This window comes from Betta splendens, chromosome 6 (genome assembly GCF_900634795.4).
Source record: "Betta splendens chromosome 6, fBetSpl5.4, whole genome shotgun sequence".
NCBI lineage: Eukaryota > Metazoa > Chordata > Actinopteri > Anabantiformes > Osphronemidae > Betta > Betta splendens.
The window spans coordinates 5663244-5683050 of NC_040886.2; the positions used below are offsets into that span (position 1 = coordinate 5663244).

Genomic DNA, 19807 nt, shown 5'->3' on the forward strand with positions numbered 1-19807 from the left:
AGCACACTCCTATCCCCGTTTCTTCCATTGTGACACGCAACGCGACTTTCAGTAAACTTCTTTCATTGCAACACTTTTAAAGGTGGACACTTTTCCAAAGACACAAACCAGACAACACGGAGGAAGCCGCAGTTTTGGCTACTTTTTACACATTTATATCCATTTTAAGTGCAAAACCCCTAATTGCACCAAAGCTTTGATGTGAAGTTTAAAAATATGTGACTCATATTTAACAATATTAGCAATAATAGCAGCTATTCTGCGTCTTTAAACAGGCAATTTGTGACTGATTGTGTTATTAACACACATTATTAGGCAGCATATTATAAATTAAGGAACTACAAATAAGTTTATTTAGAATCTCAAAAACCTCATAGAAAGCTGATTTATTAGGCAAATTCCCCCATGAAGTTACTAAGGATGAGTTTGCACAAGAAAGAATAAAGAAAGTGAATTGACATCTAGGCAACGCGACGTGTCTGCAGCCTTTCACGAACGCACTCAGCGAACTTTCACGCAGAGTACGTCGCATGTGGATGTTGTACTTATGTGGCTATAAACACTGCATGTTAAGAGGCATGTGCGCGCGCGGACACGCGCACAGCACAGACCCACCCACTCACTCTGACACACACGCACACACGGCCACACACACACGGTCTTACGAACTTAGCATGCTGGCTGTGGTTTAAGAGATAGCTTTCTAGGAAATCTGATGCAGCGTTGACTTTTTTTTCTCTTGCATTATCTTCCCTTAAAGATAACACAAAGATGACAGCGCTTGGCTTCGCTCAGCGCAGAAAGCTTCAGCTAATTCAACAATTCCTGCTATGAAGGACTATGGTAATTAGGCGTACATGAAGAAAAGCAGGTGGAAACAGATCTGAGTGTTAAGTCATTGAGCAGATAATTAAAAAATGACTGCCAAATGATTTAGCCCCACATACAGTCACAATGAGAATCTGCATGGGTAAATATGTTAATCCCCCTCCTTTTCTTAGTCAACTTCAAAGACGAGTCTTGAATGAAACGAGACCTCGGGGAAGATTGGGGACTGTAAAGTCCTCGGAGCTTTAGAGCTGTTAATTTCCATCCGAGTCTTGTTGGTTACATAGCCATGCTTGTGAGAAAAGTGGGGGAAATGTCTCTTTAAAGTTTTTTTTTCCAGTCTAAGTTGTTTCCTCCTCCCTGTGTCTCTATTTGCATAGCCAATAGTTCCACAGCGATTGTTACTGGGCAGACTTCGACTACACCTTCCTCCTTCTCTCTCTCTTTCTCTCTCTCTCTCTCTCCTTCCACTGCCGTGGTCATTTGTCAGTCTCACCCCTTAGAGGATGTCGCGGCTGGTTCAACGGCCCATTTAAAACACGCGCATCAAAGAGTGGCATCACTCACTACTGAACTTTAATGAATTCCTATTCAGTCATGAAAACGCAACTTCGGGTCAATTCAGTCTCACATTGCCTGTTTAAAGCAGGAAGTTTGCACCTGGACATAAATATATCCGCATCTACAAGCTGTTAATTTTTCTTTTTATAAACAAGTGCAAGTATCAGGAAACAAGAGATCACTGAACAGGAAATTAAAGTGTTTAAAATGAAGAAACCGAAGGACAAAATAGTTCCTGCTTAATTGCCATGTTTTATATTTAAACGATTTTAAACCCAAAAACTATAATGAAAATTATGTATTTTGTTATTAAGTCAGGGAAACGCGTAGAAAGGTTAAAATGAAAGCACTTCCGTTTAAACGCACAGCGTTGTTTCTGACAAAACTGTATTTTCAAGTAATTACAATTAACAGCTGTACCATTCAAAACGTTTAAAAGAAGCCAATACAAATCAAACGAGACCAATCACGGTGATGCGATAGACAGACAGGTGCTCCGAAATCACCTTGCACGTGCAACTGCGTCAGGTGATCTGGACTCATCAGGATGCGTAATTACGCATCCGAGGGTCAAACACGTCCGCCGGTGATCACGTTTATTTCTCTACCTTCGCTTCGTTTTAGTCAAGAGTCATTTTTAAGTTAGGAAGAGTTGCAGGTATAATTAATAACTTCATCATCAGCGACAAGATGCGCAGTTAGAAACAGGCATTTTAAGAACCGGCTCCATAAAAGGAAAAGAAAATCATGTCCAGTGAACGGATGAAGTACAAGCAGCACGTTCGTCGTTTTTATGTTTTACCCAATTAATGTGTTGAATAATGAATAAGGTTCCAAAATATTTACTATACAAGACACACGGTATTTCGTCCTTAACAATCATTAAATTAAAGCAATATGTGAGTACATGAACCTATTTGTCTGTACTTTGTTTGCCTGCCGCTCCTGTGGCGGAGCAGTGACGACAGCGGCTCCTCTGACTGAGATCACAAGCAGCAACAGCGCATTTTCTTCCCGGAAGCGTTCAATTATCATATCAGAATAAAGTCGGAACATACCCCATGGGTTAGAACCGTTAACAAGTCGCAACCTAGTACAGTCCCAGGTATACAAGTCAATAAACGCTCAAAAGTCTGGCGAAATCCCACCGCTGCACACTGCAAAAAATATCCGACGGATTAAAGTTTTTAAACTCCTAAATTAAAGTTATTAAAACCAGACACTTAACACTGACTTGCATACAGCTTAACAAACGGCGCTAACATCTGGACAACATGTGGAGCTGTTAGGGCTTCCATTCATACAGTTTCCTAATACTTATTTTAAAATCATTTTCTCATTATTAACCCCTACTTGTGCGTTTCATCCGCCACGCTTCAACATGAATCATTTCCAAAGGCAGGAATAAAAGAAGGTTAGTCACTGTTTGATTTGATGGTCGAGTAGCGACTCATCATCATCGCACCTTTGATTTCACGGTCACACCGGGTCAGACACACACAGTCAGACAAACAGCAGCCGACGATGAGGGACAGAGCCCCTGCGCTTCTCTTCTCGTGACGCTCAGACAAAATGTCCCATGATACAGTACAAGACAAGTGTCGGGAGGGGAATTTGACAGGCTTACATCAAGGCAGAAACTGCTGTGAAATGACAGACGTGTGTCTGCTTGGAAGTAAAACACACAGGGGTGACAAATTAAAGAGCTCTGCCTTTCATATGATGTCTCTTTTCTGAGAAGCTCTGAGAGATCTGCTCAAATCTAAGCTGAGGGAGACTGAGGAAGCATCCACCATTTTATAATTAAATTAATTAAGAAGTAATCCGTTAATCGGAATAATTTTATACATCAAATGTTTAAAAAATCGGGATTAAAATTGTATTTTTCTCAAGCAGATTTTCAGGTTTTCCACTTGGATACATGCCTATCAGTACAAAAGTGAAACTAAAAAGAAGATGAATACACAGTAAAGGCATTTTCCAGACAGGGTTTTTAAAGTGTAACTAAACTAGTTTAAACAGATAAGATCTGTTCAGGTATGTGAGAACAAATACCTCAAACCCCATCTAAAACAACACACCTGCCACAGCAGGTCAGCAGCTGCCATACCGGAAACACACTCTATAAAATGAAATTAAGTAAATAAATCAAAAGATCAGCAGTGTGTTATTAAAACCTGACCTGCTGTAACTTTTTCAAGCATTTCAAGAAACAAAAACATGTAATAGTTCTGTCATAACCAAGAAACCTTCATGGATTTATCTGAAATTTCACCTGTGTCTGTTTAGTATGAATAATGATTTAATTAACTAATTGTCTTTGTACAAGTATTTATATGCTTTTTAAAATCATAATTTATCTCAAGAATAATTTTACAACATTCACATCATAACTATATCAGACTGTAGCTGAAAAAAAGAATACAGGACTGATTTTCTCCAATTAATTCAGACATTTAATTATTTGTAATAGAAAAACTTTAATTAAATGAAACATTTTATTTTCAAAATACAAATGTGTTCATGTTCTTATTTTCTAGATAGTTAATCTGTTGGATTTCTATTTTGTTTCTGCTCCTATGGACATATTAAATATATTATTATTAAAATAAATGTTAATTGATGTTGGAAATCAAGAAGAAATATGTACAGTTAACGCAAATTTGATGTATTAAAATTTGAACGTGGTTTTATTAAAAACGTCCATTCCTGTAAGACAAGGTAATAGAGGTTTTTACGCGGACAGTTGAATACAAAAGCAGTTCCTTTCAACTGTCAAGCAGCAGGTGAGGTGCCAGACACAAACACACAGCAGCCTCCTCCCTCCCAGGTCACTTTTCCAGCATGTGAACGAAGCCCAGGACACAGACACACGTGAGCAGCTTCCACACATACGTAAAACAAGAACAGTTTGCAGATATTGTACATTTCTCAGACTGAACTTGCGAAACCGCTGTGTGATAGCTGCTGGTGAATCACTAATTAATTCGGATCAGAACCCGGCTCATTTGTGTCTACGCTTGTTTATCAAGATCATATTTCCCCATTTTTGATGTATTTCTCTCTGGTTGAATAACTGCAGATGTGTTTGTGTGTGTGAGCAAGATAACAACAATACAGAGAAAAGTTACTCATCCATGATTAAAAAACACCAGACGTCATGCAAAACTTCACAGGAAAAACTCCAACTGATCAGCTTGAAACATCACAAACAGCTTGGTGGTAAAACGCAGAAAAACACAACAGAAGACTGAAAATCCCTCTTTACTTAGTTACAGAATAAATATAAGAACTAGTACAATCCCAGTTTATCCACTGGAATCCTGTGCTGTGGTGCTGTGGAACCATCCTTCTGGTGCGTGATCACACCCAACAGACCCTGATCTGTTGCTTAAAGAGCACAAACACACTCAACGGCACAGAAAGTCAATCAATCATCATCCACCTCTGCACTATGTGTAATGAAGAAGCTGTGAACATCTTCAGCACCACATGCTGGAACGCTGCTCTACACATGCGTCAGCCTGAAGGCATCTCTCCTCTTGGACCACTCAGAAGGATGAGCGTTTCCAGCAGCGCTACGAAGCCCCCTCCTGACATCTCCACTAAGCACCTGTGGGATTCCTCTGATTCTCCTCCATGACTGACGTTACAACAATGCAGCTCTGGCACCGAGCGCTGGCCCTGCAGGCTTCCCTCCGACTCCCTCACAAATTCTTTACGCAAACATGTCCTCCCGAATTCTTTGAGACATGCGCTCACCTCATTAACTGGAAAGAGACACAAGCGTGGCAAAAGGAGACACAAAGGCGTTTTATTGCTGCGCGATGCCCGGGAAGGGCATCACTTTAAAGGTGAGGTCCATTTCAGAGCCTCTGGTCCACATCCTCCGCTGAGGTGCAGTACATTGAGCGCAAGCATCACTGGGAATGATCCACTCTCTTTCATTCCTCATTAATGTGCCTTATTTTAAAGCACTGAACTTTCCTCGCACCCCCTAAAAGTCGACCTGCAACGTTCAACCACCTTTAATAACCAGAGGCAGCCTTTTACCAGGTCCAAATCCATCACAGACTCTGGTGACAGGTCGATGACAGATAGATGAGCTTTCACAGTGTTTGTCATGGACGCTGACCATCGCTGGACACTCCATCCGTTAACACAGGTAACAAACTGCCTGGTGCTCTTTCTTCTTCTCTGCCTCCATGTTGACCCCCCTTTGAACTGCACCAACCAAGCTTCAAATCTGTGGCTAAATAAAGCTACATAGAAACAGGTCCCGGAGCCCGATTGCTGAATAATGTTAACATTTGTTCGTTGTAGCGAAGAATCAGCTGCTGCCCATGTTTCTCACACTTTGTTTCTCCACATTAGAGCAACAGCGAGCACGTCGCAGCGCACGGCGGCTCAGCTGCTGTGGCTGATGTCTCTTCCCCTCCAGCTCCTCCAGGATTTTCCCATGTTCATATCACTAGCCCTTGACTTTGTCACTCATGCAACAGCTGCTTGCTGATACCACAGCACAGTTCCAGCCTATTGCACTCCCTTCTTTCACTACGCAGACCAAGAACAAAGACATTGTTAATCCGGCCGAGTCCTTGGTGCAGAATGCAAGGACTTCTAGGGAGAGGTGGTGTACGTTAAGATTAAAACTACATTTTTGCGCAACAAAAACCTCCTCAGACTGTTTGAAAATTGTGTCTGTCAGTGCTTCGGGAGGCTCAACATCCTGAGGACTTCCACCTTGGATCACAACAAGCTCAGACGAAAACAAACTGGTCTTGAGGTCACGAGAGCCTGAGATTTCACGGCTTATCAATGAAACTGGCTGGCACCGATCAGAGAAATGCACTAATCTTATCCCATATACTGTATTAAATACTCTCATTAGAGGATAGTGGCAGATAGCAAAAGCACTGTGCACTATACGCAGCACGCGGAGTGATTGAGCCGCTGGCAATTTTCACTGAATGCCCCAATAAGTCATCCCATTCACACAAATCTTGTTTAATCTATGATTCATGTACCGCTCCCAATCATGAACAAAAGACAGTCTGCCTATTTATTTGAGCGTGTCAGGCAGACAGGGAGGAATGCAGGCCCGACATACTTAACCGTATACTTCCCAAAATAGCACGAGTCACTCAGACTTAACCCTAAAACCCAAATATAGTGAGCACCTGAGCGCACACGCATGCTACTGTGATGCTACTGTCGCCCCTCTTGCTGCTGCACATAGGAACAGATGGCATGTTAAAGGATCACAAGATCCAGATACAGAGACCAGAAACCAGAAACACCTGACGGAGAACGTGGAAAAAGCAAAGAGCAAGGAAGTCAATGTAAAAGTGATCAAATCAATGAGAAGGGAGTGGGGTGCTCCCCTGGCGTGAAGCTTTATTACAGCACCACACATGAATGTGCATCTTCCTCCTCCCCACCGCTCCGGATCAGCTTGCACAAATATGATCCTTTTGGGAAACTAAGGTGTTGGGCTGTAATTTATAGGCAGTATCTTTCAAGTCTTTCCCTCGGCTCCGCTGGTGGCGTCAGCCCCTGAGCCACTGTGTGTGTTTAACGGCTGCATGTGTCGCTCCCTATCTCGGTCTCCGAGTGGCACAAAGGTAAAGGGAAGCTTAACAGCCTGGGAAAAAGTTGAACAGTGTGAAATTACCTTGATCCAAAGATTCCTGCTGCATACCAGCCCAATGAACCCATAACAGTGCAGGCACTCAGTCAGAGAGCCCTGCCTGCAGGGAACAGCTGAGACATTACAGGGAGCGAGGGAAGGAGAGAGAGAGGGAGAGAGAGGGAGGAGGCTATTGGGAGGTGAAAGAAAGATAAATGGGAGCAGGAAAGAGGCCCACCTCCAGTAATCTCCAGTCTACAGCCAGCGCGAGGGGTCAGAGTATCTGTAACTAATGTACATCCTATGATAATGCTGGACAACTGGTAGGTGGGGAAGCGCTGAGTTGGTTAAGTCACATTTCACACTGAGAGGCCCGTTCGGGGAAACCTAGAGAGCAGGACCATGCAGCAGAATGATGTTGGCAGAATTTGGTGGAAAGTGAAATGACAGTGCTTGTGTGATTTTAAACATTTTTCTCCAAAGCTGCATTTTGGTCCAAAGGCAAGTTCAAGGATGCTCAAACTAGAACTCAACTCAAGTGCAACTGAATTGAAGAAAAAATTAATAACATAAAAATGATCTTTAACTTAATTCTACTTTCTAAACTTAATATGCATCAACACATTTATTGGTTAGCCAAAGCAGCAATAGACACAAGGGATAGTCATTACAAAGACTAACACACAGACAGCTGACTCACTAATACTTCACACCTCTTTAAATACAAAAAACAGAACCAGTCACTGTGTTCTTCCACCCCACAGTCATGCAGTTGCAGTAGAAGCATTAAGGCCTGATGCAGAACAGAACACAGAAAATAGTATTAAAATAATCTGAAACCAAAACAACCAACTAAGCTTAAAAATAAAGTAAAAGAAAGTTTTTTCAAACTCCTGGTGTGGCTGAAGCTGTGGCTCCCCCCCTCACACCCTCCCCAGGAAATGCGCTAATGCTAACTCTCGCTAACCATTGAAGGGTGAATTACCTTCCAAGCAGATAATACTTCAGGGTGTCAAGAGCCCACTTTACAGTGAGGGCTTCCTTTTCCACTGTGGAATAATGAACCTCCCTAGTTTACGACTGGTGTGAGCCGTCCTCTGGGTCCTGCAGCGGCACAGACCCCTAGACCCTCCTCACATGAATCTGTTTGAAAAACAAAGCGCTTTTTAACAGCTTCATTATTTATAAAAAGTTCTTTATTAAAGATTGTCAATGATCACGAATGGCTCCGTCCATAGGAGTCATATCTGTGGCCCCGCGCTGGAGGAGAAACAGGTGACAAAATCCTGCCAAGCCCAAAAAGGATCTGTTTCTTTGTTTGTGGTATGGAGGAAGATTGAAGGGCCATGACCTTGTTGACCTGTGGTCTAACAACCCCACTACCAGTGACAAAGCCCAAATACACAGTCTCTGTTTTGGCAACGGCACACTTGGCAGGATTGATGGTCAAGCCAACTGCTTTTAACTGCTGCGACGCTGTTCACGGATGCTCTAGGTGTTGTTCCCAGGTTGCACCGGGGATGACGATATTCACACGGTACCTGATCCACGAGCAGGAGAACGTCGCCGGGGATGCCAGGTAGCCTCATTAGCCTAGGCCTTTCTCAAGTTTGAGCAGTTCTGAAGCAAAAATCCCAGAGAACGTGGCAGTTGTTGAAACACAGCTAAAGCAAAAGGATTGAACTTTAAAAAAGAAAGCAAATAATATATGACAAACAATTGGGTTTGATAGAGTCAAGCTGTTAAATTTGAGCTCCAGCAACCACCACACCCCATTTTCAGGTTGGTTGTAGCAAAGGTACTGGAAAGAAATCCCACATTCAACAGATAGACCTTTAAGTCTAGTCAAGTCAAGTAAGTATTTGACTATACAAAATGAACTGAATGTGCAAGGTTCATTAATAATTATTACTTAACTGGTGTGGCTGAAGCTGTGGCAGTTTTGTAACAAATGTTTCATATATATATATATATATATATATATATATATATATATATATATATATATATATATATATATATATATATATATATATATATATATATATATATATATAGTTGCAGTAGCAGAAGCCTATTTAACCTACATTTAATAGTTTTAATCCTGCATACATTATTTATAAATGTACCTACAGCATTAAATACAGAAATTACTGAGCAGAGAGCTTTATAGAAATGAACTAAAGGTAATTTAGTTCTCCGTTTTTAATTACATTTTGTTGCTTTGGTGTTTATCTAAATCTGCATATGACAACTTTTAAATTGAGAAATTGGTCGATGTTTACATAATTTTTATCTTTCACAAGAACAGAACAAGAACAGGAACCAAGAAACTGAATAAACAAAAACAAAAGCTATTAATTGCGTTGCATTAGAAAGAAGAAATTACTATTGTGACATAAACGTGTGTTAGTTGTGTTTGCTGCTTCTACGTCAGACACAACGGCGCAGCAATAAGGTCTGCACCGGCAGAGGACACGCACACCTGAGTGTTTACTTCCTGTCATATCTGTTACTATATCTTACTGTCCTTATTTACATACATCTGCTATGGCACTTGAAAAGCAGCAAAAACCATTAATGCCAAAGCGGAATCGTGCGCAGAAAAACACAACACAACAAAACAAATCAAAAATAGAGCTGGCAGCTTATAAAGGAATTCCCCAGTTCTAAAGGGGAACGACTTGTTGACAGACAACAACCTACTCACAGAGGCTATATTTATTTTTATTTATGACAAAATGATCCTAGAGAAAATATAAAATGAACATAAAAAGTCTTCCATCTGCTGCAGTTGCTGGATAACAGACATCTTCAGTCACGTATTTCTTTAAATACGCTATAAAAGTTCTCCTCGCGGCTCGATGGTTGAAGGGATTCCAGTCGATGACATGCCATGAATTAGATGAGAGACTTATTTTAGCATTGACTAATCAAAACAGCGAATGCAGCTGGAGGAGGTGAACCCGTTTCAGGGTAAGCCAGAAACGACCAGTTCCTGTGTTTGTTGGTTGCACCTGTTTGTTGAGTGCTGGCCCGTGATGAGCATACGCTTATCAAACTATCTACAGAACCTCTCTCTCTCTCTTTCTCTCTCTCTCTCTCTGTGTTTGGAAGTGTGACATTCGCTCACACCCAATCAGAGAAACGTGTGGCACATGTACCGAATGGCAGCACCGGATATAAGCAAAGGTGCACTTTGAGCCACATCTAGAGCAGTGTAACCTGCGCACCGATGGGGAGCGTGCCACGAGGGCAATCAGGTGCAGCTCCTGCGTGCACGACTGTGCGGCACGCACAACCAGCACGTCTGCTGGCTTACGCTTTATGTGTAACTGCACACTCACTGTTTACTTCACAAAAAAGGCATGTCAATAGGTTCACTTTTCACACTGCCTCTAAATATATAAGAACTTTAACTTTCAGTATGTGCACAGATATTCTAAGCAACAGGTTTATCAATGATGCTGGAAGAAGTGAAGAAACTGGTGAGTTGAAGCATCATAGGAACGATTTCTGATTAATATTCCAGGTGACTGGTAAATGATGGCTAGATCTGTAAACACCCATAGCTCCCAGTGTCACGCAGACCCTCATTACAAACCTGCCCATCAAGCAGCAGTTATCATTAGTCATTTTTTGTTGAGGCAACAGAGATTAACCAAACAGCACAGGCAGCTGAAAGATCTGATAAGGCGTTGGTTTGACTGTGCAGCTGAACCACTTTAACTTGGAACCAGATCCACAGCGACGACGACTATCAACAAACAAACCCACAACAACTTTTCCTGGTGTGCAAATATTAAAATCAAAAATGAAAGACACACTGATCCAAACAGGTCAAATTAAAAGTACAGACCCGCTCTCAGCAGCATTAGAGACTTGAACAAAGCTAAAGTGGCTGCAGGGCAGAATGAGTCTGGTCACTACTATCTGCCAAACCTTAATCATCTCCACCCTCTCCTCCACCCACATACTACCTCCACTCTAGTTCACGACCTTCTTACTTCCCTTATTGACTATTGCAACTCCTCTTTGGTCTCAGCTGTGCGTGTCATCACTACAACGTCCCCCCGATCCTCCATTAACTCCAGTGGCTCATTGAATTCAGAACGGAGCTTAAACTCCTCCTATACACCTTTAAGGCCATTCATAACCGGGCTCCTTCATATCTGCAGGGCACAGTCTGCTACTTCAGCACCTCCTCCTGCTTCCTCAGATCAACAACTACAACAATTTTTTTATTATTATTATTATTATTATTACAAAGCTACAAACCCAGTGTAGAAAGAGGGTGAACGCGTAAATGCGCAATGCTTACAGTTAACAACACGTCGCCTGCAATGATTGCCAAAAGTCCACTTGGATCCATGCGGGAAACAACAGGACCTCACTCAGCGCCACCAGGTGAGTCAAGGCTAAGGTGGGCTCACTGCGAACCCAGTAGTAGCAGCGGGGACCAGGGCTCGACCCAACGCGACTTTCTCTCCTGGGAACCCATACAGGACAGCGAACTCAATGAAGTTCCATTACCTCTGGAATGTCGACTGTGGAACAGCAGCAGCGGCACATCACACATTGGCATTCACCTCCCAAACACCCCCCTCCCCTCCCCCTTCCCTTCATCCAGCCCTACCTCTGTAATCATGTTAGCTCATACATAATCACATTTCAATTACTGACAGGAGTGTGACCCTTGCCTCCCAACAAGCCTAATCTAATACATGTGTTTCCTTAAAGACACAGGGAAGCCTTGTTTAGGTGGAAGGAAGACAGAAAAACGAGGCACGCATCAACATGCAGTTTCACGCCAGAGCTATAAAAAGGGAAGCCCAAGTTTTCTTTTGATTCAGTCTGGAGCTATTTTTTCATGTCTGCCGCTATTTTTAGGAGGATGTATACTGTATGTGGCGCCTGGAAGTGATGTGAACACTTTGCTGAACTTGGCTCGGAAGCAAGAGGTGAGGAAAGAAAAGAGGGGGGGGGGGGGCAGGAGGATGCGAGCAGAAAGAATGCAGGTCTGACGGTCGGGGGAAGTGGGAGTGTGCGGCGGCGGCGGCCCCTCGGCCCCGGGTGCGTGCGTGCGTGTGTCTCGGGGGCCCTCTGAGCTGCAAACCTTCCTGCGATCCCACTGTTCGGGAGAGTGCAGAGAAAATAGCACAGATACCCCGAGCCGTAAATCCCCCCCCTCCCACCCCCGTCTGCCCCACTTGGGTAAGGTAATTCTTCCCTGCAGGACTTTTTCATCTCTCCTCCTTTTCTTCGTCTCCCCTCCTTTCGGGCCGTCTGGTCATTTTCCCACTCTGTCTGCCTGTGTGCTCAGTGGCCTTGTGTCATTATTATGGGCCAATTTGTGTCAATGCTAACATCCCATTCATCATGGAGGAGGAGGAGGGGGGTTCCGCCAGGGCTCGGGGGGCTCACATACCTCACCTCTCACATTTTCACCATGGTGGCATCCGCTGTGCGATGAGGTCGGAGGTCAGAGTTCCAGAGTTCCAGACCTCCTGAGTGATCACTGACTGCTTTGACTTCTCTGCTAACACCCTCGTCGTCCATGGCTGGTCCTATGGTTCTAGCCCCACCTATCCGGTGTTCTCCACATAATTAATCACCAAATTTCATTCTAAGCCTCCTTTATTGATGGATCCTCTGTAGTAAATCGCCGTTGTACAGTGCTGACGATGCTTTATGGTTAAGACGAACCCAGGTTTTCAGGTTTTGCCCTCGTAGACAATCAGGAGCTTGTCTTATTATTGGATGCAATCTGTACGATACGGTACACTCCCAAACCACCCACCCAGCCACCAGGCGAGGCTCCACAGCTCCACCCCCCCCCCATCGCTTCAACGGCTGACAGCCCTTACTCTCACTCAAAGTCCTGCATGCGGGTCGACGCTTTATTTCTCATGAATGAAGGGCCCAAACGAAAGTGCATTCCTGCGCCTGGCCCTGAGAGGAAGCAGCTGGCTGTTGGGTGAGTTCACGTCAGATGTCCGTGCTCAACACGGGGGAAAAAGATTAAACACACGGTTGAATGCAAAGGACGAGAGAGGAGAACGGGGGGGGGGCACACAAAGAGGACGATGAGCAGAAGCCTCCAGCGAAAACGCCGCCACGTCACCTGATCGTTTCTCCCATCAACGGCAAGAAGGAGGAATCAAAGGCAAAAAAAAGGTGAAGGGTCACGTTTTTATTTTTACCTCAAACACATTTAAAATGTCCTCATCAAAACCAATTTAAAGGCAATTATAGTGTCGTAACACTGTTGTAACAACAGTGGCTGCAGTCATTAGGACGGCTGTTTGTGCTGCAACCTTCACACAGGCGGCGCTGAAAGGATCCGCGTCGTCGTGACGTCTCCCTCGCTCGTTTAGAGATGCTATTTGCTGTAAATCCGTGCAGTGAGCGCTCGGCTCCAGCGTGTCGCACGCTGCCAGACGGAGGCAGGCACGGGGAAGGAAAGGCATGTGCGCCTCCATTCCTTTCTGTGCCAGCTCCTAATTATGCCCAATTACACCTTTAACACAAGTGGGCTGCTGTGGACATTTCTCAGGGTGTGAGGTCAAGCATTTCCTGTGTCTGTGAATGACCCAAAGTCAGGGGAATTGTCTTACTGGGGCCTCCTTCTCAGCCCCTCCACCCCCCCCAACCCCAATCATTCACTCTCTTGGTCTGTTTGACCCCTCCTCCACTAAAGACCCAAAAGCAGACCTCCACCATTGGCCAATGAGTCGGATAGTTAGGGCTTAACCTCTCTGACTTACCAGGCCTCTCTTCCCCTGAACACAAACAAACACGTAAGGCTGTGCATCCCCCCCCCGCTCACGTACACACATTGATATGTGCACGTCATGCATCCAAGCTGAATTTGCATAGAAAGCACTTATTATGACATGAAAGACCAAAACTCAAATTCCATCCGTGTTCTGTATCTTGTTTTATTCTCATCCTTCTCCAGTTACAAAAAAGCAGGTTTTCCTTTCTCTGATGGTGGCTTAATTTTTTTTAATCCTTCCTTTTCTCAACAAAACATCTTAAGGTGCTTTCGGCGTCGACCTGAAAGTTAATTACAGATCTGATCTAATCTTAGCTAATCTAATTGACAGTATGTGTTGGTGTTTTTGTGTGTCAACGTGCGTGAGTCACGGCTTCAGAAGAAACAGCAGCCTGCTTCACAATGATAGTGTACCAACAGGTTGAGTTCCCACACCCAGTAGGAAAATAAATACTCCATAATCACCGCCTATCAAAACAGGCAACGTATGCAGGGTGAACCGAAAATGGCGCATTCCATGGGAAATCCATAGCGAGCAAGTACATGCTCGCTGCTCCACACTGACATTTCAGAAACACAAGGGAGAGATTAGAGGCACACATGGGAGGGCCACAAAACCAGGATGAAAGATGACTGAGGGAGATGGGGGTTAGGCCCCCTATTTTTATAAGATGAATCTGTGGTTGAAGCGACACCAGGATGGATGAACTGACGGAAGGTAAGATCTGCCAGTGGATCAAGTGAGCAGACTGGATCTGAGGCCGAGGGTTTTATTAAAATAAAAAGGCTCGGAAATTACACAAGTCTCTGGCAGCCAGAGTTTATGTGGGAGGTGACAGTTTTGTAACATGTATCATATCAGCGTCTTTGTGCAAAGTGGCAAAACAGGAGAGGAAACAAACCCACATGCGCCAATAAATGGGTGGTTTTGTTTTTTTGGTGAATATAAAAAAACCTCGCTAGTAAAATCTGAATGTTTCAAACATCTTTAAAACCATCCGTCTTCCCCACCCGCCACCCCACACAACGCTGCAGGCCACCATGCAGTGGATAAAGTTACGCCAATGACCTAGCACTTTACTCTGCCAAAAACGGGTGGAAACAAACATGAAAAAAGGGACTCGGGGAAAAATGAGTTTTCTTTCTTAAATGCTGAGTAGAGAGGTTCGGGTATTATTGGAGGTGGGGAAAAATGAAAGAGGTCATTCATGACAAAGAGCCAAGATATGAGGAAACCACACTTGTGTCTGTAACAAGCAGCAGGACGGCTGAGCCAAGTCTTAGTCTCAGCTGTTGTTCCAAGCCACACATTTATCACACAGGCACTTCCCCAGCAAGAAAAGATCCTCGCAGGCAGCCATCGAGGGCCGCAGGCCCAGCCGAGTGACTGGATGACTCTGAATACCAGAGAATGGCGGGTCTGTGGCACGAAAGAAGACCAGGTCTCAGCCCACGTTGAGGTAGGGTTGGGTTGGGCCTTTAAAGACATGCAGACAAGCTACCTGGCAGATATCTACGTGCTGGATCACACTGAGGCAATATGAAGAGGAGGAAAGCTGAACTGAATGGAATATGGCCTAAAGCTATTAAACACACTGCGTTCTCCTCGCTTTTTCACCTTGGAAAAAATGAACAGGATAGAGAAGGTGGAAGGAGTGGGAGAGAGGAACAGAGTCCAAATGCCACTACACTAAAGAGCATTATACGCAGCGCTTCAGCCGGCGAACCATTATAGGAAAGCTTTTCCAGGCTTGGGCCATCTGTCACTTTTATGAACAGTGTGGTAGGAAATTGGGTCTTTGGGTTGTTTGGCCTGAAAATAATGAGCCACTGAAAATGATTGTTATAGATGACCTCTCGGCACCGTTCTCATATGGAGCCAATCGAGACGAGCTCCAGAGGCCTCCTAACAATCAGGAATAAATCAATTGGATGTTATGGGTCAAGGCTAAGGGTGCTGCAAGAAGTAGGCCTGGGAACAAGCGAGCGCAGTCCTTCCGGCCTGGAACGGGTCTCAGCTTGAGCCAATCAAGACTGTTTAAATGTATGAAATGAAAGTACATGAGGTAATGAGGGATATGAGAGAAATGCAAGAGAGGGATAAAAGGAAGAAGGGAAGAATGCAGGAGGGAATGCGACAAAAAAGAAGAGAGGTGTGTATTCCCAAAGCTGTCTTCGGATGCCCCTTAGACAAAACAGACAAAAGGGCTGATAAGGTGGATTGTGGGAGACATTCCTCAGCTGAACGTGTGTGTGTGTGTGTGCGGATGAGGGCACGCTGTGTGGTCAACTGGAGCTCACACGGGTGATACCAGGAATCCACGTCCACGCACAGATTGGGGCAAAATATCACAGATCTGAGCAAGATTCATTAAAAGAATGCCGTACTAAATATTCTCATCGCGTATAAGTTAAGTCTCATTTGTAGAAATAAAATGAACTATGATGGGAAATTTCCCAAAAGGTCTTATCTCTATTCAGTCGGTAATTCTAGAACAAGAATATACAGTTACGCATTAGTTAGGAATACGTTGCTGTAACACTATCTGTGAAACGCCGTGGGTTGTCACGTTAGCGCTAACTGTTGATGTAAGACATGTAGGTGTTGGGGAATTTGAGGTGTTTAAAGGCTAATCTGAATAACTAAGAGATGAAAGCGTTGGCAGCCTCCCATCTTCACATCCCTTTACTACTGGCAGCAGGTTGTTCCAGTGTCTTGAGTCTGGCATAGTAATAGGAGTCCTCACACCACAAACTAGCTATGAGACAGTTTGTGCCTTTGGGCTTTTAACATGCTGGAAATACCAGTATGTCCCCAGGTGATGCTGACGCAGGGAGTAATGTGTTTAGTGTGAGGATCCAGGCGCTAGATAAAGGAGAGGAGCTGGTTGGGAATGCGTTTGCATTTGGAACAAGCAGCAAAAGAACAACGTTTACTGGCGTCATGATTACGACAGCCCTTTAAGTTACGAGGCCTCGCGCTCGCTCGCTGCAAACCGTGACGAGTGAGGCAGCCTACGAAGTGAGGGCTGCAGGACCTGTGGGAAGGAGATGGGGATCAGTGGCCAGGGGGACAACAGAGGTGCAGCGCTAACGATGCATAAGAATATGTTAAACGCATACATGCAAACGTGCAGAAAGCACAAACACGCAGCTGGTGTGGACATTAAACAGAAATAAAATGACAAAACATCAACATTACAGTTTACACGACTTTAACAATCCTCTGCTTGCGTGTACATCAAAGTAAGAAGCCCATCAGTTTAAGGGGGCGTGTCCATCATCATTGTCACTGGAGACCACGATACTTCTGAGAAGTGTCTAGATTCTGAAATTGCTATGATTGACGCCTCTTTATATCCATTTATTAGTTGTTATATTATGTTACTTTGTCCATTCACTAATTAAATTTTTGTCAACTTTCAGAGATCAACAAAGGACTATTCCAAATACAGTCAAAGCACATAACTTACTACAACGCATACAGTATTTAATATATTTGTTGTGTTGTCAGAAAAAAAGCCTCACATTTGTGATGCTGCTGTAATGGCTGAGTCTTACTAAACACAGAGCTATGTGTTTAAAGAACCCCTGTTAGGGAAAATATGGATTTTAAGCAAGCTAGGAAATGGGAGTTGCCACAAATTGGGATGAATGTAAACAATGTGATGGACTGACGCATTCCACGCAAATCACACGAAGCTCATGCTAAGTTATGCAAACAGACGCCTGGAGAGGTAGCGGGACAGAGCGAGGGGAGGACAGAGAGACGACAGAGGACGGGTGGGGAAGGGGAGGGCACTGCGCACAAAGGAGAAACTTGGATTAAGTCATGAGTGGCAAGCGACATAGGTTGGATTTTTCGCGAGTGAGATCACATCCTTTTCCCTAAACAGAAGAGGGAACTCATCCTCAGTGAACAGGACGGTTGAACTGAGGCCCCGCCACTGTCTGTCTGTCTGTGTGTCATCCATTACAGAGCCCAGACAGCGGCATGCGGCCCTGGCCCCGCACACAGGACGCCCCACACATGTCGGCAAGCTGCACACGGAGCAACACAGGCTCAGTGTTGGATGCACTGTGTGCTGCATTACATCGAAATATCTAAAACATTTTGTTTATTATATCAATTATTAACTGAAATCCGCTCAACCATGTATTTGCATTATAGTATTGTTCTTGACATATGGCCAATAGCTCCAATCATTTCATTCATCACAGTACTGTATGTGTGAATAACCAATTTGCATTCATGCATTTTATCAAAAAAGGCTTTTTCTGCCTAGTTTGTCCATTACGTACTTGCTGCGTGTTTATATTTGCAGTAAATAAATGACAAAATCTCCCGACACTTCCGACACTTAGCATCATAATAGATCCAACTGAGATCCGTGACCTCCCAGAGATCTGTGCTCATTCACAGCGCTTAGGACCATTGCAGGGAAGTCAAGCCAAAGGGTTCACAGTCAGCAGAAGTTCTGAATATCATCATGTAACAGACTGCAGCAGAAGGTCTCTCCAAGAAAAACGGACTTCACAGTCGAGTGTGTATAAATCTTGATTCGTGGGGGAATTCTAACACAGGATCAGCTAATTCTTTGGGATTTACATGACGAACACGCTCATTAGTTTTTATTGTTGAAACAGACACAAATGCAGAGACGTTGCAGCAAACCAAGAATGCAGGTCTCACCCTTGATCCCTATCACACATGTGAGGCACTTCTCCATTACAAGCCTGTGAATCACAGTTATTGCATAAAAAGAAGGAACCCACACATGCAGCCCCCGTACTGGTAATGTAAAAAGATACAATATGCTGTATGAAGCCACTTTCCTTCCTCCCACACTCTATCCCTCCCTCCTTCCTTCACCCCACTTCCCATCCTCGACCAGACGTGACCCTGTACTTGTGGACTGCAGGGTGGAGTAGTAAAAGTCTGGGCCGAGCGAGCCGCGTGGAGATGGTGCACAGATGGAGATGTTCTCCTCTTACAGCAGCAACGCTATAAAGGAGAAGGTTGCGAAGAAATCAAGGAGACAGCACGGAGGAGAGAGGAAGAGGCTCGATCCAAAGAGACATAAAAACATTTGCAGCTTATAATGGGAATTTCCTCCCTCATGGAAATATTTCCTTCATTACTTTAGCTGAGTTACTCACCCCTCCACCTCTCTCTCTTTCCACCCCCTCTCTACCCCCCCCCTGCCTCTGTATCACCCCTCTCCAGACTGGGCTTTCACTTTGGGGGGCCCTCAGCTTCCCTCTCGGCTGACCAGGGAGCTTTCAAGGTACCCTGATGGATGCTAATGCCGGACTCTTTCAGATCGTTTTACAGCCGGAGCCTTTGATCTGCCAGCAGGCCTCTCTCCATGGGCTGCCTGTCCTGAGAAAATGTAAATCCCTGCCTTACAGACACCTGTGAAAAAAATACAGCAGAAAGAGGGACAGAAAAAGAAGTTACTCTAAAGAAAAACGAGAAGAAAAGATACAGTATTGTGACATTTGGAAAAAAGGGGGCATAGTTAGATTGCAGCAGAGCAACAAAGAATGAGATGGAAATTGTGCGGAAATAAGAGCGAGTGGCAAAAAAAGGGGACAGATCTTTAGAGAAAGGAGTGGAGAAACTGAGACATGGCAACCAACAAAGAAGGAAAAGAGGAATGGCTGCCGCAAAACAGAGACAGAAGGGACATGGATGGAGGCAGAAGAAAGAAAGGCTAACAGCGAAAAAATAAATAAAAAGGACGGCGACGTTGGTCTAAAGGCCCAGCATGGGTGGGAGATAGAAAGCAAGATGGAAATACTGCAGCACAAGTTGGTCAAAGAGTGACAGATGGACAATTTGACTGGGAAAGAAAGCGAAAGAAAGGCAGAACGCTCGCCCAGACAGACACACGAGGCCCGCTGCGCAGCTCAGGGGCCGGATGTGTCTGTACAGTTGAAAATTTAGGAAGGAAGAAGTGAAAAAGAAAGGCACTCCAGTCAGGAAAGAGCGGCGGGCGCAGTGAAAG

The 19807-nt window shown here is 44.3% G+C and overlaps 1 long non-coding RNA gene across 1 annotated transcript in view; it reads right to left on the bottom strand.

Moving 5' to 3' along the window:
* Positions 1-13668: 13668 nt before the first annotated feature.
* LOC114857069 (uncharacterized) overlaps positions 13669-19807 on the bottom strand; it is a 75243-nt gene continuing 69104 nt past the window's right edge. Inside the window, exon 5 of the long non-coding RNA XR_003786168.3 lies at positions 13669-19212. This is a non-coding gene — a long non-coding RNA (uncharacterized LOC114857069). The remainder of the gene's footprint in view (positions 19213-19807) is intronic.